The sequence below is a fragment of the Monomorium pharaonis genome, chromosome 8, assembly GCF_013373865.1.
Source record: "Monomorium pharaonis isolate MP-MQ-018 chromosome 8, ASM1337386v2, whole genome shotgun sequence".
Taxonomy (NCBI): Eukaryota; Metazoa; Arthropoda; class Insecta; order Hymenoptera; family Formicidae; genus Monomorium; species Monomorium pharaonis.
Genome location: NC_050474.1, coordinates 5,393,674 through 5,411,878, shown reverse-complemented (window position 1 = coordinate 5,411,878; position 18,205 = coordinate 5,393,674). Strand labels below are relative to the sequence as shown.

At 39.9% G+C, this 18,205-nt stretch overlaps 1 long non-coding RNA gene across 1 annotated transcript; it reads right to left on the bottom strand.

Moving 5' to 3' along the window:
- Positions 1 to 1,239: 1,239 nt before the first annotated feature.
- LOC118646797 lies at positions 1,240 to 17,128 on the bottom strand. The gene is made up of 2 exons (XR_004964228.1): positions 16,659 to 17,128; positions 1,240 to 16,585 (listed from the first exon to the last, which is right to left on the bottom strand). It is a non-coding gene; the product is annotated as an uncharacterized LOC118646797 (long non-coding RNA).
- Positions 17,129 to 18,205: the final 1,077 nt, after the last annotated feature.

Below are 18,205 nucleotides of genomic sequence, written 5' to 3'. Positions count from 1 at the left end.
GAAAATATGTCGATAACAAATTTAAAAAAAACTAAAGAGAAAAGACATGCAGATGTGGTACCGCATCATTTTGTCCGCATTCGATTTTTCTTCCTCATATGCGTTGCCTTGAAAATCTTTCTTTCGCTCATAGTTGTCATGCGGCATCGTTGACTCCTGACATTCTTTTCAATGTCGTGCGGGAAATTAATAAGGCGGTGGTTATTACGGAATTCCGTCGGCTATTGATTGCCACTTGCAGGGCGCAGTTAATTAAGCTTTTAATTTAATGTAAGCGGTGGCGGCGGTGGCGGCGGCGGCGGTGGCGGGCGCGTAAATTCTACGATTTCTCATCGAGAATGTCGGACGTGTTTCGCGATTCTCGTGGAAATCTGGATTTGCGGCCGGCGATTTCCATCAGAATCTGGACTGGCGGCTGACCGCATTTGCGGTATTACTACTTGCCGGAAACATGGATCCGCCGGACCTTGGGCAGCCGTTGCCGATACCAAGGATACGATATATGTAATGTCGATGAAGGGTGTCAACCGAAAAATTACATTATGGTATACGATATAAATTGCATGGAAAATGTGATCGCTCGAACTTATTATCTGAACGTTTGCGATGCTGTTTGACGTTGAATAAGAAATTTAAAACTTTTAATTAATTTCACGTTAAATTAATTTAACTCGAGGCAGAGTCGCAGACAGAATTTCTATCAATTAAACTAATGCTATACGAAATTAATTATACGAAATTGTGTAAATAAGCGTGTTGCATTTTATGACAGGTAAGATTCTTCTCTCGATAAAAATATATGCGGATACGTTTCCTCTCCCTCAAATGTCACGTGATGCATATGCTGTTGGTAGTTATATGACATTAATGTAATGACCGTGGTATAATTACGAGAAAACGATGTCACGTTGAAAAAAAAAACATGCAAAACACATGATGCAATCATGTCACCGTGCTCGATAAATGTAACTCTATTGCAGGAAAATTCAAATAAAACTGTGGCTACTAGTTTCCTATAAAAAAATATTGTACAAAAAAATTAATGTACTTTTTTCGAATAATATATCATACAAGATGGATCGTAATACAATCATGATATAACTAGAAAACGATTAATTTCTCTTAAAATATTAATTTAAAATTATACAGAATCTTTATTCTGTGCTTGCTTAAAGCTTATTTATTTATGAAAAATCAACTTTTGTAATCCTTTATTTTCTTATACTTTTAATTTTTTAAATTTTAATATATATATTTATTTTTATCTCGCACGCGATTGCCGCTTATTCTATGTATTAATGGTTTATGCATAATGTTTGCATATGTATATTGTTTATTTAATATAATTATTTTGGCAAATTATCTTCTCGCATTTAAAGCAGGATATTATTTAGTTTCGTTTAATGTTAGTTACAATGTGGTTGCTGAAAAATAAAAAGCGTCTAAAAAAGCGCAATATTTTTGCGTCCACCTTGTTGACGACTAACGCTTATCAAAATTGTAATAACGTTATATATATATAAACTAAAAAAAGGGGGGAAGAAAGAGTTTCACACGGAGTTATACTATAAATTTATACTTAACGCAAGGGCTTTATCTTTCCCGTTAAGAAATCGTTGTTTCAGCAAAGCGTTTCTATCATCGCTAAATCCGCGCTTGACGCGTCACGCGGTCGTAATAATTAAAATATTATTTCGCGACAAAAAAGGGAGAAAAAATGGAGCGATAAGCGTAACGAGCCCATCGTGGACGTAAAAGCGTTTCCATTTAATTACAATCGATCGCAACCGGGATCGCCTTCGGCATCGACCCTGCGGGAGAGGGCGGTCGGGGGAGGAGCGGTTTTATCGGCGGTCAGCCACGGTGGTTCGTACATCGGCGTTAAAACCACCACTCAAATTTGCAGAACTTTTTATTTGTCCCGCTCCCGCCGCGAGCATGTTCGTCCCAATCTCTTATCGGCCGCTCTCTTTTCGAAGGAGCTTAAAATTTCAGCGAGCTTTTCTTCCATCGTCCTCTTCGCTTCTCCTTTCCGTTTCGCCGCCGAACGGGTCTTTCTTTCGCGTCATTTGGTTAAGAGATTTTTTTTTCCGTCCGGGGGTTTTCTCCGTGGTTTTCCCCGCGAAGGGTGAGAAGGAGGAAGAGGAAGACAACCAACGGGAAACGTTTGATCTATTTGATGCAGTGCCTTCAACTAAACTCCCGATTCTTCGTTTCTTTCTCTTTTCAAGAGCGCCCGGCCTCTCATCCGACTACCCCTTGTTAGCTTGGACTTGGATCTTGCCGGTTATCCTTTAGCCTCCTCTGTTTCGTGACCTACCTCTGGCGTAGTTGTAAATGCGAATCGTTGCGAGTTGATCTGCTGAAAAACCATCGAGTAGAACGTGAGATTAAATTTTTCCTTATAAAAGGAGGATTTTTTTATTTATTTGTGAAAGCATAAATTCCCAAAAGATGCAAATAATTGAAAGATTTTAAAAGATCAATATTATTACGGAGAGTATAGCTAAGTTTATTTGAGAAATTCCTTGTTACGCTAAATCCGGAAACAAACTCGACAGATTTCCACTCCGTGGACTCAGCTTTCGGCCACCGTTCCCCCGTGGCTTCTCGCCACTTTTTGCGCGCGCTCGTTTGTCATTTTTTGAGCAAAGTTCATTGCTTCCCGGACCATCGGACGTGAGCTATAAAAAATGCAGGAAAAAGAGGGTGGGAGGTGAGAAGAAGGCAGGAGAAACACTTTGAAGCGGGGCAAAACTTTGGTACCGGCGTTATTGATGTCTTCGGTAGACGTGTGCAAGCGAGGGGGCTGGCGGTGAACGGTGGAAAGTGGGATCGGTCGAGGGGTAATCCTGAGAGCAGCCTGAAAGGCTAAATGAGAAATACTTTCCGATCGGACGGCAGCAGTAGCAGCAGTAGTAGCAGCAGCAGCAGCAGCCACCCCAAGGGTTCTCGCCGGCGAAGCTTAAGACTTCATAACGCTCCTGATCCTCGACATCTTAGTCCGGCGTTGAGATTTCGACGCTTTTATTACGTAACTACCGATTTTTCTCCGTCCTTCGAAACCCTGTTTAAATTGTAATCACCGTTTGTGCCTCCGCACACAAATCACCGCGTGATCCAAGAATTAAGACACATGCATTTCCGTGCCGAAATATTATTAAATATTATAACTTCATAAGCTTTACGGATTTAATATCGAGCTTGCGTCTGGACGAGAGAGGAATAAATGTTATTGCTAATACGTATCCGCGTACTTTCTTCCACGTGATTTACTTAGAGTTAATCGGTTCCGTGAAATTTCCTGCGCGTCTCTTGCAGTTTCAAGTCTCAGCCGCACACGGATAATCGAGAGACGAAGGGGAGGGAGAGGGGAGGGGGAGAGTAACGAGGGGAAAAAGAAGGAAGGTAGGAAAAAATTAATTATGGGCACACAACGAGCCATAATGTTATAACGAGTCGGTGTACCGACTGAAGTACACGGAGAGAGCGTCCTGTCGGCAGTAATAGTAAATTAGGCAATAAATAATCGCGTTTAAGTGGCAACGTAATTTTCAGCTGCTAATCTTACGGCTACCATTAAGGCCATTATTGCGAATCTCTTAATTTGCGAAAAACACCGCTTTCTCTGGGAGAAGTGGTAGGGGAGGGAGAGAAAGAGAGGGAGAGAGAGACGAGATGATGCGAGAAAGGGGTGCGGAGGGGAGCCTGCTAAATGAAGCGCCGTAGGGTTGAAACTGTTCGCCGCATGTGTCGGGATATTATTCATTCCAACCAACCGGCTCTTGACCTCCTTTCGTCGGATTACACCGCTCCCTCTTTCCCTTCGCCACCGTGTTCTCTTGCTTATGTTTTTTTTCCTCGGCAATTACTATAAACAATTCCGACAGTTAATGGCCACTTATCACTCGCTCTTGAAATGTCATTCTCTGCGATAACAAGATTGTTTTCTTAAACTTTATTTGTATTGCCATATCAATTTGTTGATTACAAGACTTTTGACGTATTAATTATTTTTTTAATTGGGAACACGATTGGGAAGCAAAAATTTGTAAAAATGTGAAAGATAATACTCATATTTAATTTTACGAGACTTTAACAAAGTAATTTCTATACAACTCGATTATATTAAGAAACATTAATAATAATTTAATAAAACCGGAATAAAATTGACATTCCAAATTGTCTTACTAACAAGTCATAAACTTTACGTTGGTGTGTGAGGAGTCTCTGTGTATAAAGTTTCGTAGATTTCTCTAGAATTATCCTGCACACCATATCTTACTTTTATTTTCATATGTTAATACGACATTATTGAAGCAAACAGACAAGGCAGCCTCTGCCTCAAGTTTGTCTTGTACTTCTCCCTAAAAGGCGGATATACACTAAGACTTCCTGGGAATACGAAATTTTCAAAGTTGTTTCCCGTTCCAGTCAATGTCTTAAGTCTTACTCCGCTTTGGGTACAGTTCACGTTCTCCGCGGCATAATTTTACATCTTTAGACCTGAATATTTAAACGTAAGTCTGCCACTGCGTTTGAGGATTCGTAGAGCCGCCGGGGCTTCGCGTAACTTTTACACGATGTTCTATTGTATGAGAATACCTAAAGATTTCGCGCAGCAACGCAAGACCTCCGCGCGCAACGCGTAAAACGTATGCTATTTCCTTCAACAATAGCGATTCACAGCGCGTCATTAGTCCAAGAAGAGCAGACAATGAACAAACAGTACATATAGATGACGAGACACTCTCTAAAATCTTTGGTAGATTTTGCCTTAGCGAAATTCCAATCCACGACTTAATTACCGTTTCGTGTGAATCTATTTGTACGCATATATGCACGAAAACAATAACTTTGTGCTAAAGTATCTAAACATTTAGCTCGATACAGATTTATATAATTTTGTTAGACCATCAAAACAATTATAAAGAGAGCTTAAGTTGGCTGCTAGAATATAACATTTTTTTACGGCACTCTTCATTATAAATTATTGAACAGCCTTTATAATTATTTTAATATAGTTTAATAAAATTATTTTTAAATCTGTATTCAGTTAAATTTTTTAATGCTTCAGCAAAACTGTTTTTCTCACGTATGTATTCAATATTAAAGAGTAAAAAAAAGGATTACGGAAAATAACGTTGAAATTTCTACAAAAATTGCAGAAATTAATCTCATTTATCTTGAAATCGTCGAAATTTCCGTACATGAATGAAATTACAGAAACTCATGATAAGCGTTAAACTAACATATTGCAAGGAAAGCCAACAGCTTTTCCTTTGCTTGCTCTAGTCTAATATGTTACCTTCGGCTGTTAAATTCGGGCCTTATCTTCGATCTCCTGTATTTTGATATTATCTGTCACAGTCTCTCCGCAATGCCGCCTCTCCTCGCTCTTCGCTTCCTCGCTTGCGCTTTCTCATCCCCCACTTTCGGCGGCTCCCTCACCCTCTAATGTTTGGGGCTGCTACCAACGCAAGCTGTTAATTATGATTAATCATGTCTCGGAAATTAAAGCGATTAATCTTCCTGTTGTTACCGGCTCGAGAGAGCGGGCGAGCTTGCGCTTGTCTGGGCGCGTTGTTGTCCAGCGCGTTTCTGTTCTCCCTGCGAAAACGGAGGAGTGGCTTTCCCAATTAGTTGGACCCACTAATCGGCCCTTTAAGACCTACGTCGTCGGCTTACTTACGTGAGATAAGTCGCCCGTTACGGTGTAATGTAACAACACGCGTTTAAGTTACGTCCTTACATCTGTATTTTCAACTTTACAAAGAGATTGTCGATTTCTTATTAAATTCTAATAAAGATAAATTTTGCACGTTCTTTTTTTATTTCGAAGTAAATGCACACTAAAACAAAAAATCACAGGGGAAAGCCTAATAAAAAGGAAAATTAATAAAACACAAGGATCGAAGCACGAAGTAATGGACACGCGTCGTTACGCTTTTGTCGTTGCATCGAGGGGAGGCTAATTGAGCGGAGCTCATGAACGGGTTCGATAAAGCTATCATCAAGCCTGGAAAGCCAAGCCGCATTATCGAACATCGTACGAGGTTCAAGACAAAAGGGAAGAAAACAAAATGCAAAAAAAGAGAGAGACGCACTAAATGAAGTCTTGATGACCGTGTTTTTTGATAATAATACGGGATATCACGAAAATTGTTATTTTTCCATCTTCACGATGCATCTTAGTAGCGGTCGTCGGGCAACGTTTCGTACACACCTTTCCCGGCGCTTTTCAACCTCCCGTCGAGTAGGACGAAGGAATCGTGCTCCGAAGGTGGCTCGAGGGAACAAAGGGTTCCGACACGATAGCAGCTAGCAGTGTAAAAAGTACCGGACTATCGCAAATAAATAACCGATGGAGAGAGTGGTTGGGAGAGGTTGGTTTCTAAGTGCGAAATAGGGGTGCGCGATAGAGAGGGTACGAGGAGGACTTTGGACGGGGGTGAGGGCTTGAAATGAATGCGCAGTGCACGAAATGGGGCGGCTGCCGGTGAATGCAAGTGTCGGCGGAGCAGCGGGGGTGGAAAGAGAGAAAGAGAAAGAGAGAAAGAGAGAAAGAGAGAAAGTCGTCGAGAGTGAGAAGAGAAGGCCGGGTTCGAGAGCGTGAAAATGCGGGGGCGGCAACCCCTTGTAAAAGAAAAATATATAAACTCGAAAGCCCGATAAAGTCAGTGCCTGCTGTTACAACAAGCCCTCTTTCTTCCTTTCACGTCGAACGACGGCTCTTTGTCTCGTTCTCTCTCTTCTCCTCTCTCGGCGCGGTGGCGGCCAGGCATTTCGCGTTTTCCTCTCACAAATCCGGACTCGCGACCAGAAAAATGGAGAGACAAGCTAAAAGTGCCATCCGTAAATCCGAGTCACGTGTGACGATGACTCGCTCCGTCGCACGCGATTCTTTCCGCGGGATGCGATATCAGCGAATCGTTCATTTCGCGAGAGCTTACGACTCGATGGAAACTGAATTTTTACGTAGAGAAAGAGAGAGAGAGGGAGAGAGAGAGAGAGAGAAAGAGAGAAAAGCCCGATACGTACGCTACGCGCGATACAATCCTCCGCAATTTCCGCATTTTACGGGATTTGGTATTATTACGCAAGACTTTGCCATTCCCTACACGCTCCTGATATTGATTGACTCTCGTTAAGTCACTTCGATATCTCGAAGCCAAATCGTCCGGTGCCATTCCTCGAAAGTACGCTGAAGGACTTGTACGTTGAAGGAGAGCACGCGAAATCGTTCATTACGCCGGTACAAATGATCGATTAAATATTCCATCATATCGCGAACAATTGCGAAATATCGGTGTAATCGAACACTTAAATAATCTGTAAGCGATAATTGCATAACAATTTAAAACAGAAACGTTTGCGAAACAATGGCGCAATAATAATACGATAATTATAAATCAAACGTTTGTAGTAATAATACGGTAAGTATAAATTAATTATTGACATTATTACAACGTCAATAATTATAAATCAAACGTTCACGGGATAACGCGATAATAACGCAATAATTACGTATTATTATTTCGGTTAACTGGACACTGGTGGCGGCAGATGACCGCGCGTAATTAACGCGCAACGTTAACGAGCGTTAACGCGGAAATACTTAGCTCAGTTTCGCCCAAGACGCCCGATGGTCATCCCGGAGCGGTGTAATGGGCTAAACCTCCCCGCCGCTGTGTCCGGCCGCACAGTTGTAACTACGTTTGCACGACCCACTTACACTTGCCTTACTGACACACACCGGGTCGGTGTAGAAACACTGGGCGTTAAATGCCGCGTAAATGTCTCGCGCCGGTGTTACGACACGGCGCGGTTTATACGCGCCGAATCCATTGGAGAGCACGCTAAGCTTTAATATTACGTTCGTGCCGCACGTAATACCCCGGCAAAATTTGTCGTCGCTGCCGATTTCGCGTGTCGTACGAGAACGGGGAAGACTTCTCGAATAAGCGCGAAGCGGCGCGATTGTTATTGTATGTTGCACAAGGGATTTGCAAAATGGCCGATAAAATTGTAGGACAGGGAAAAAGAACAGCCAGACTATCATTATGATGTTAACTGTCCCTTTTTATCTCTCTCTCTCTCTCTCTCTCTTCCGGAAGATTGAAAAGCGTTATCGGACCGTTGCTGAACTTTAGTTCAATTAATTTTAAGCGAAATTCGGCATCTCGTAGACGTGCATAGCTGTCGATAGCGGTCGAGCGAGCGCGTTTGTGTGCACGTCGAATGCCGTATTATCTGACGCAACCGTTTTGTCGAAAATCTGTTCGAACCTTGCGGGAAATGTATTTACCGCAACGGGACGACGTGCCTCTGTGTCGCGACAAAGCCGTTCAATCAGGCGTCGTCTCAGGGCCGCGGGAGAAGAAGGAATGGAAGGCGATGAGAGAGGAGCGGACTCGAGAGGGCCGACAGCGTCAACTTGCAAGAATGGCGACGGTAAAGCGATGGTGTACAAACTTGGGAGAGGCAACTGATAAAGTCCGCGACTTACCCCGTTACATTCACTTCGTTTCGCTCGTCGTCGTATATTCCCTAGAATTTTTTCCTGCCGTTCGCAGTCCGCCTTCTTATCTCACCGTTCGGGTTTCCCTTTGAGCAGCGGACTAAAAGCTGGTTCACCAGGCGAGTCACGCGCGATGACTAAATAGCTAAGGCCAGAGCGTGCCGAGGGTACAGAAATACGTATACAGTGTGTTTACAGAATAATATTGAAGTTTTATAGAATTGTATAGATAAACTTAATAATGATTTTAAGGTGGAGAAAGAGCGATTCAAAGTGCCTCTATTTTGTGTTTAAAAATTTTAAAAGAGACCTGAAGTACCCGAAATATTCAATTTAAAAGGAGTTATGTGTTTTATTTACTTATGTAATAAACAATTTCATGTTAAACTTGATGAATTTCAAATGTCCACTCGAAGTTTTAACACAAAATTTGTTAAAGTTATTCTTAAACTATTACTTTTATCACTGCAAGAAATGTTGAATATTAATTTAACACAAAATATTCAAGTAACATTACGTTAAATTAACAAAAATTTTATCAAGGACCGGTTTTAACACAAATACAAAATATATGTATTCTCAATAACAATTTCCTTCAACATTTTCTATTGAAAAATTATTACAATCGAAGATGTAAAAACGCATTTTACATCTTCACAAAATATTTGTGAGCTGTTATTCTGTATGCGTTCTGTATGTGTACATGAGTTCAAAGAAACACGTGCTCGCGCACGATACACATTCATTAACACATACACACGTACACGTGCCTCTGTTTTCCTCGTCTCTTCGCGGAGTAATGGATGAAGGGAAACAAAAGGGCCGGTATGTGTAAAGAAGAATGGCCACACGGCGTGCCGCGGCGGCGTATCAATTCAAGTAGTAACGGCCGACGATGGTCAGCCGTAGCGACTTTACGCTTTGTACGCGTTTAACTCTTATCGTATTGTCGCCAGCGATAACGTAGCGATTGTATTGTTGACAGAAATCATTACTCTTTGCGTTCTCGAAAGCCATTTAAATGTTATGCACGCACGTATAAAATTTAACACGTGTTGTAATCTAGCATTGTTCGACGTATAGTGACGCGTGAAATTAATTATTATAAAAAAAGAGAGATGGTTATCATATTATAAAATAATTACATACAATTTCTCCTACTAAAACTATTTCACAAAGTTTCGTAGACGTAGATAAGGTCGTTAAATCGTAGAAAGTAGGAGCACGGTTGGTCCATTAATTTTAGCGAAACAATGTAGCAATAACAATAGAGAGCGTTGCAATCGGGCACGAGAGATCTTTCACTTAAAGTGTATCTTCTATTACGCAATGTAGCGTTAATCCGTGAGATTGTTCTCGTCACTCGTCACAAAAGTCTATAAGTTTTAAACGCTTTCGCTTCATATATTGCGATTGACTATAACGCTGATCAATTAATTCGTTGCGTAGGTTGACAAGGAAATATTTTTTATAATTATGTATACGTATATTTTAATAAACGTAACAAATATTATAATGAGAAACTTGTTACAAATGCACGTGTTAAGATAGAAATTAAATTATTTATCGTGTCATTAAATTAAATTATGCTATATTATTACACGGAACGATTTTGCTGAAAAGTCTAAAAATTTAGTTGGATACAGATTTGAAAATAATTTGGTTAAACTATCGAAATAATTATGAAGAATGTTTAAACATGAACCATACTACAAAAAAGTTTTGATATTCTAGCAATTAACTCTTGAGCGTTCTACATAATTATTTTTGATTGAATTACTCTGAAATCTATATTCAGCTGAACCTTTAGACACACTTAAGAAAATCATTTTTTCTTGTGTAATAAATTGACCCAATTTACAATGTTCATTTCTATAATGTAATATTTCTTTATTGTATGAACTGTGATAGCAGAAACCGCTGCCTTCAAAGGCTATTAAATAATTTTTTATAAATAGTTTTTTAATAATAATTAATAGACGTTTTTTGCATTCGAAGAAGAGAGGTAATATTTTATCTTTTTGCAAACTGTTCTATATTTTAACCATCTTTATTATATTCTAATATTTTAATCATCTTTATTATATTTTAATAAGATACAATCTTTAATAGTCTATAAAGATGCATTAGTAAAAACTTTGCGTTTTAACAGAACGTATATTACAATAAAAATAAAAATTCAAGATACGTAAGATAAAAATTATAAATAAAATAATCCAAAATATTAACAAATTTATTTTGTTTTTCAAAATGTGTACAAGTTAATTTTCGAGCTCGTTTCTTCCCGAGGAACCTGTTGCTGAAATTAAAATTGAAAACACCGAAATATTTCGCATACATAAATATCCGTGAAGAATACATCGTTTCTCTCGAATGTGTCTGATGTAATGCGGCGCGAATAAACACGGACAAGTGGGAATTTTTGCGAAGTGTGGAAATATCGTTCGCGCTCGTCGATCCGCACAGCGAGCCGTAAATAAGAGATACATCCTGTATATATCAGCCGGTCATGTACATAAAATATCCGTAAGCAGCCGGGGCTGTACACGGAGCTGGAATTTGATCGGACCATAACTCTCACTATCAAATATTCATTCACCATTGACTAATAGATGCGGCGGCGGTAGCTGTCGGAACGACTGGCAAGCGTTCCGCCCCGGCAGAACGGTGTACAAAATGCGTTCCTAAACGCGAGAGCGATGTGCATATGCGCACCAATGACGATGACCGATTGGCGCCTAATATACCGCATTAGAGGCTCGAATGAAAATTGAGGAATTCGCACCGCGTCCCGGCCAATGTATGTAACGGTATCCGTCATTTCGCACTCGTGCTTCCTGTGCGTGCATTAATAAGCCTTCCATTATACAATACGAAATATTTGATATGTAATCATATAAGGAGATGTTTGTATTAATACTATGAGGATTATAAAAATTTGTTTACATTTAAATTAGTTGCTTCAATTACTTTAATGGAGAAGAAATGAACTGGCAGCATAGTTAAATAACCACGCATAGTTATAACAATTAAATTATTTGCTTAAAATTCGAAAGACATCGGTTATTTCATTTTTAAGTGATCAACCATTGGTGATTAACCACTGTTAATAAAAAAAAAAACAGAATGTAATTTGTTTTCTATAATTTAGAATATTTAGATATATCGTTCTAATAAGAAAAAAAACTACTTCCTTTTTACCTTTGGGGATCTTCGGAAATCGCTTTCGGATAAAGAATCGAGTGAAACACACTTGGACCATTGCAAAATATCTGCGCCGGATATTGCGGACAAAGTCGATATCTCAGTATGAGGCAAGCGAAGTCGATTCCATCTCTTTATCCCTTTATTGACATCCAGAGAATGTCGCCGGTTAGGTTAATACTCAGTCTCCAAACATAATCCCGAGTCATCATCCATCGTGAATCTATATATATCGAAATAATGACGTTCTCTTACGTGATTCTCTCTCCTTCTTAAGTCATCGGATTCGTATTTCTCTTCTCAAGTCATTCGATAGGTCACAAGAATTAATAGGATTTGTTTAATATAAAATACAAAATTATTAAGTCATCACGGAAGACATTACATGAATTTTTTATGCCGTCGGCCATCCTGAAAGTGCAGTATTGTGTTACGCGCTCAAAGGAATTGCGTTCCCCAAGGCTCCGTCGTCAAAGAGAAAACACTTTTCTAGATAAATTATCGCGCTCAAACGACAATCGATGCTTTCAATGTTTTATTAACTGCGCCAATTTAACGACGGGGGTTATCGTTGCATGCGATAATCATTTCATTTCGATGCCACTGCCGGCAGATACGATCCCCACGAGAGAGGAAAGCGGCAATGCAATGGCCGCTTCGCATTTCCTTTTTTATCAATCACGCTTTTACTCGATGATCGTTGCGCTATCGGTTTTCCCAACGGTGGCCGAGGGCTATCGGCGACACCCATTTATACTAGCCACTATCCGATGATGTACGGAATGAAGCGGATGCTTTTTTTTTATCTTGCCAACCCTTTTACGTTTCGAGCTTCTGCACGAGATAATCCAGCAATGGTCGCTTCTCTTTCTCTTTCCCTTTCTTTCTTTTATTCTCTCTCTCTCTCTCTCTCTCTCTCTCCATACTCTTACTCTCGAATCGTTTAATTCAAAATCTTAAATTTTTAATTTTCTGAGGCTCACGAGAATACCCATTAAAGCGCTCGTATGGAGAAGCGAACATTTTCCAAAGAGTGTTAAACTTTCAGTGATACTAAATGTATTTTCTCGAATTTTGTAAATTTCTAGATTACATTTATACTTTAAATAATTTATTTACAAGATGTTATTATACTTAAATTGTAAAGTATGATCATTCATTTTTGAATGTATTCTGGAAACTAAATATTTCAATGATTAATACCAGCTTCATTAAATTCGGATTTTCTATTAAATTTTAGGATTTATTTAGGTCAAATAGCAGATAAAGATATATTATGCGCTTAATTCGTATGATTCGATTAAAAAACGCAATAGATTTCTAATTACTTGTTGCTGGGAATGATTGACGTTTTCAGTTATGAAAAAAATCAACTTCCGAAACACATTCACATTGACAAATTGTTTCTATCGAGAGAAGCGGAGTAATGTCAAACGGCATGTGAAAGAAATAGTTTGATTTCATTAAAAAAAACGATAAAAAAAGAAAAAATTGGTTTCCTGCGCGCCCGTGACTGCCGCCAACAAAAACTTCCCAACAACGCGCGGAAAATTCCTGCGCGCCGTTACGCACTCTAGCGTGTGGACTTCCTCGTGCAAAAGGTTAGCGAATAAAACGACGGGAAGAAAAAAAACAACAGAGAGATAGAGAGAGAAATATAGAGAGAAAGGAAGGAAGTAAGAGAGAGAGAGAGAGAGAGAGAGAGGGGCAGAGACAGGGAGAAAGGGAAGAGACGCATTTTATTTCGAATTCCGACGGCCACTAAACAAGTTCGCTCTCTCGCGGGCACCGTCAACCGTCAAAAAATTTATTGGTCGTCTCCACGCGCTTATCGGTGACGTTTATCGCGCCGCAATATTTTCCTCCTGAAACACAGCTCGCCCGCTCGCGTCCCTTTTTTTGTCAGTCGTTGACGTCGCTATTTCTCCACGCGCATCAACCCCCTCGGCCGTCGCGTCGCGCCGCGTGTCCATTCCTCCCCAATTTTTCGTCTGTTTTCTTCCCTCTTTTTTTATTTTTTTTTTTTCTAGATTTTCAGTAACCGCGTCAGAGTCCGCCCGACCTGTCGGCGCTGAAATTGTCGAGATCGATCGGCCGACCAACCGACCGACCGAACGACCGGCCGACCGTTGCAGCGTGCTGCGCCGTCCCACGAGTGCTTCCGCGCGAAATCCAGTTAAATACACCACCGTCGCATTTTCGGTCGCATGCGAATGTAACGCGAATTGAAACATGATTCTTTCGGCCACGGTACACCGAAAACGGAAAGGAAAAAAAAAAAGAGAGAATGACGTTGACATTTATGGAGCGAAATACCCTTTTATACCGCACGGCGCACTGTCGCATGAGCGTAATCCCGGGTGATTTTTTGAAGAGTAGCCGGGAGAAGGCGAGACACACGATACGATTTCGTTATCTTTGGGATTACATTCGGTGATCAGGAAATTATGTGTAAAATTATTTCGGCCACCAAAATGCACGAGGCTCTTAATCCTTCAATTTCCAATGTAACCCAGCGATCCTTTAAACTTACATAGACATTAATAGATTTTCATGGCCTGTGTAAGTTTAGAAGACCTGTACGTGACAGTGATCGTAAATTTAACGAATCTACACGCTTCGTGAGATGCAATCCACGCGAAATCGATTTTTGGTCTTCACGTTAGATTAGACGAGGGCATACGCGACGCGAAAAATGTTATCTCCAATTTTACATCTGCGAATTTATATTATATAATCTTGAAACGCAGAAAATATTTATTGCTACATCTGCGTTTAACCTATTTTGAGGAATAAGCACGCGCAATAACGTCATTTCGCGTGCCAAGCCGAAACTTTTCTATCGACAAGTCCGTTTCTCGCATGCATTTCAATGAAAAAGAATCGCGCGCGACTTTCCGAGCTTTACCGAACGATTACATTGGTCGCGAAACACGAATTCTTTTGGTTACGGAAAAACGAGCCAACGGTATCGAATAACTCAAAACCGGGAAAACTCGGTTTTTGTATATTCGAGTTACTCGCCAAATTTTAATACTTGCAAGACAATGAAAACATACGTTAAAAATTTCAGATTAAGAATTCTTCAAGAATTTTATCAGGTAAGAAAAAATATAGATAAATAAGACGTTTATTAAAATTCTTTACTATTATGTAAAATCATAATTGAAAAAGGAAATCTAATTTTTTGTTCTATCAAAACATATTTGCTACTTATAATTGAACGTGTGTGAAATCGATTTAAATCAAAACGTTTGTTTATAAATTGTATATCCTTTATATAAGTTTGAAATATTTTGTACGCTCAAGGCGGATAATTATCTTGAAGATACCGATGTTGAAAGGCAATTTCGTTCGTTCGCATGAATAATAAGAGATATTGTCGTGAGCAGAAACCGAAGGGACGGTGACGTATAAACGTCGCGTGTTCGGTTGAAGCGTGTACGGCGATGGTAAATTCGAGCCAGGTCGCGATCGTGGGCGTTAAAATAGAATACACGAGGGTCAAAGTTATACGACTGCTCTCGAAAAAGGAGCGAGTGGGAGGAAAAGGAAAAAGAGAGGATCAAAATATAAAAGGGGAATGAACCGCGGGTGGATTCTTCATCGTGACACCGACAGACCGTGCGTCGCGAGCCGCAGCCATTTTCCGCGCCGCGGAGTAGAAAAAAGTCCGCGTGAACTCCGGGACAGATCTATGAAACACGCGAGATATTTCTATGAAATTATGCGTTCGAGAATTTTCGCGGAGAATCAGTGGGGGATCGCGCGCACGAGAGATGAACTACCGTCGCGAATACGTATTCGCGCGGGGAAGAGAAACTTCTCGCATTTAACTCCAATAAATTAATGCCAGCGAATGCCTGCGCCACATTTTCGGTATGTTGCACCATGTCGGAATTTGGAAAAGTGAAGCAAGTAAAGAATTAATTAAGGTGCGAACAGCGCGCGTAACAGGATACTCTTGAAATTAATAATTTGTTAGGCTAAATTCTCGATCGCTGTGAATCGTATCTTTTTATTTTAATGTTAAATTCCTAAGACAAGATTCTTCTAACTTTTGCTGAAAAAAAAATAAAGCTAAGGAGGAAAAACTGTTAATTATTGAAAGAGCAAAAGAGAGAAAGAGAATTACAGAAATTCGGCAAAGTTTCTTAATCTTGGAACGACACACTTATTCATTTTATCGCTGGAATGACACGTGTTATGACATATCCAACCTAACTTTGATTATTTATAACTCTCATAAAAATTAATACATTATAACAAATTTGCTTTTTAGTCGACACGCCAGAAATATTTGTTAATAAAAGATTATAATAAAAAAATTGTTCTCAAAACAACAAAAATGATTTCTAGTAAGGAAACTGAGGCAGTTAAAGCCATGTAATGTACGTCATTAAACGTATCAAAACGTGAGATTTTCATCAATGCATATTGCACACGTCACTACAAATGAGATGATTCGGAAAGATCAGAACTGTTAAACGGTAATTATGTGGAAAATAAAAGCCGTGATGAATAAATGCGAACAAACATGACGATGACGTCTGATTAAACGAGCCGAGCTCCCGGCGATCAATGAATTCTCGGTAATCGAATCGTCCTCAATCCATTTGCAAATAGAATTGTTTATTTCGATGCATTATTTGTATTGTTCGCTTTATATGTTTCCGCCGTAATGAGCACGAGGTATTCGCGGATAATTATAAAACAGAGAACTATTCACGCTTAAATTTTTTCATAAAAATTGGAAAGAATGTTCATTACATTCGTTTTGCTGCATCCTTCCTGTAATCGCAAGTTATTGCTTCATTTCTTCATTTCCTTTATGGCAACCAACACTCCGTTGTTTTTATTCTGTTTGTATAAGAAATAGCTTTATAATTATTAATATTTGGAAGGGCCGAAGAAGAAATTTCTTATCGCCTACCCCTCCCCTCCTGCTAGTCCAAATGTTTACGCGAGCAATGAAAGAAGCAAGGTTTGCCTTAGGGCTTCGACAGGGAACAGAACGGGAGAAGCAGAAAGAGGTGCAACGGCACAAACAGAATAACAGAAGACATCAAATTGAGTTCCCGGAGAATCGCGCGTTGGTATAGAAACGGCGAGAACCGAAATCTAAGGTGAAGGTGGATAGAGAAAGAAAGAGAGAGAGAGAGAGAGGCAGCGGGGGTAGTGAAGGATTTCTTTCGCGGCGTGAAGGCAGTCGTAAGATACGTATAATGGAAAGCCTGATAACTTTTCGCGTACCGTCTCCTCGCATGGGCCACGAAAAGAGGCGCCCCGGTGCACGGTCGTCGTCGTAGCGTAAACCACGGATTATCCGTCCTGGGTAGAGGACGCGGACCGTGAGATTTAATATTATATTCTTTTCTTGTCGTCGCTTTCGGCCGGCTTCTCTCCACGTGACCGGAAGAAAGATAGAGAAAGAGAGAGAGAGAGAGAGAGAGAGAGAGAGAGAGAGAGAGAGAGAGAGAGACGGTAGATAGGTGTAGGGCTTGGACCTAAGTCGACAACAGTACGTAACAGCTGACGCCATCAACTTCGAGTGCAGCGTCCTGCTTTTCCACTTCTCTCTCTCTCTCCCTCTCTCTCTCTTTCTCTCTTCTCGGTTTCTCTTTCTCTGCCTCCTCTCTTCCACCTTTACTTCCTCTTCCACTTCTGTCCGTACTTCTCTCCCTTTCGCACGAGTACCTTCCACGGAGACCCTTGTCGCGCGTAGCTAGTGCTTGAATACGGGGCTTCCGCACTTCAATCCATCTGTCTATTTCTGTTAAGAATCAGTCAATGTACAGCAGTCATTCTCGATTATAGATATTTCGCTTGACGATTAAAATTCGATTAATCGAACAATTTTAGTCCCGAAATGAAATCGTTAATTTTGTGTTGACCCCAAAGATTTAATGAAATATTTTCTATCGACGGTAACCTCTTTCTTCAAGAACTGAAGATATCAAGAATCCTGTCATTTTGAAACTGCGATAAATGTACGTAATTGTAAAAACAATAAGGCTAATAAAAATATATTATTGTCGAAGGTTTTGCTTCATTTAATATCGCATTCCTTTTTTTCAGGACTTCCGTACATCTTCCTTCCTTCGTTGTTTTTAAGAGTACTTAGCATATCGATAAATTATAGAAAACTGCTATTTTATGCAAATTAATAATTAATTTGGTACACTCTGTCTCGAGAGTGATTTGTTAAATAACATTTATACGAGCATGCTAGCTGTTAATGGAAAAATTCAATATTCAGTTGTAACAAAATGCGAATGCCAATGCGAATGAGCGAGTTAATTACACACGATTGCCAGACAATTTCAATGAAGAAAATTTTTCATTGCAACAGCGGATTGCATATCCGTGCAGCGATTAAATAATGTAGCTGCCTGCTCATTTGAATCTACAGTGTATACACTTTTTGCCATTAATATTCTCATTTAAATAAAAAAACATCACGCATTTGAATACTTTTAA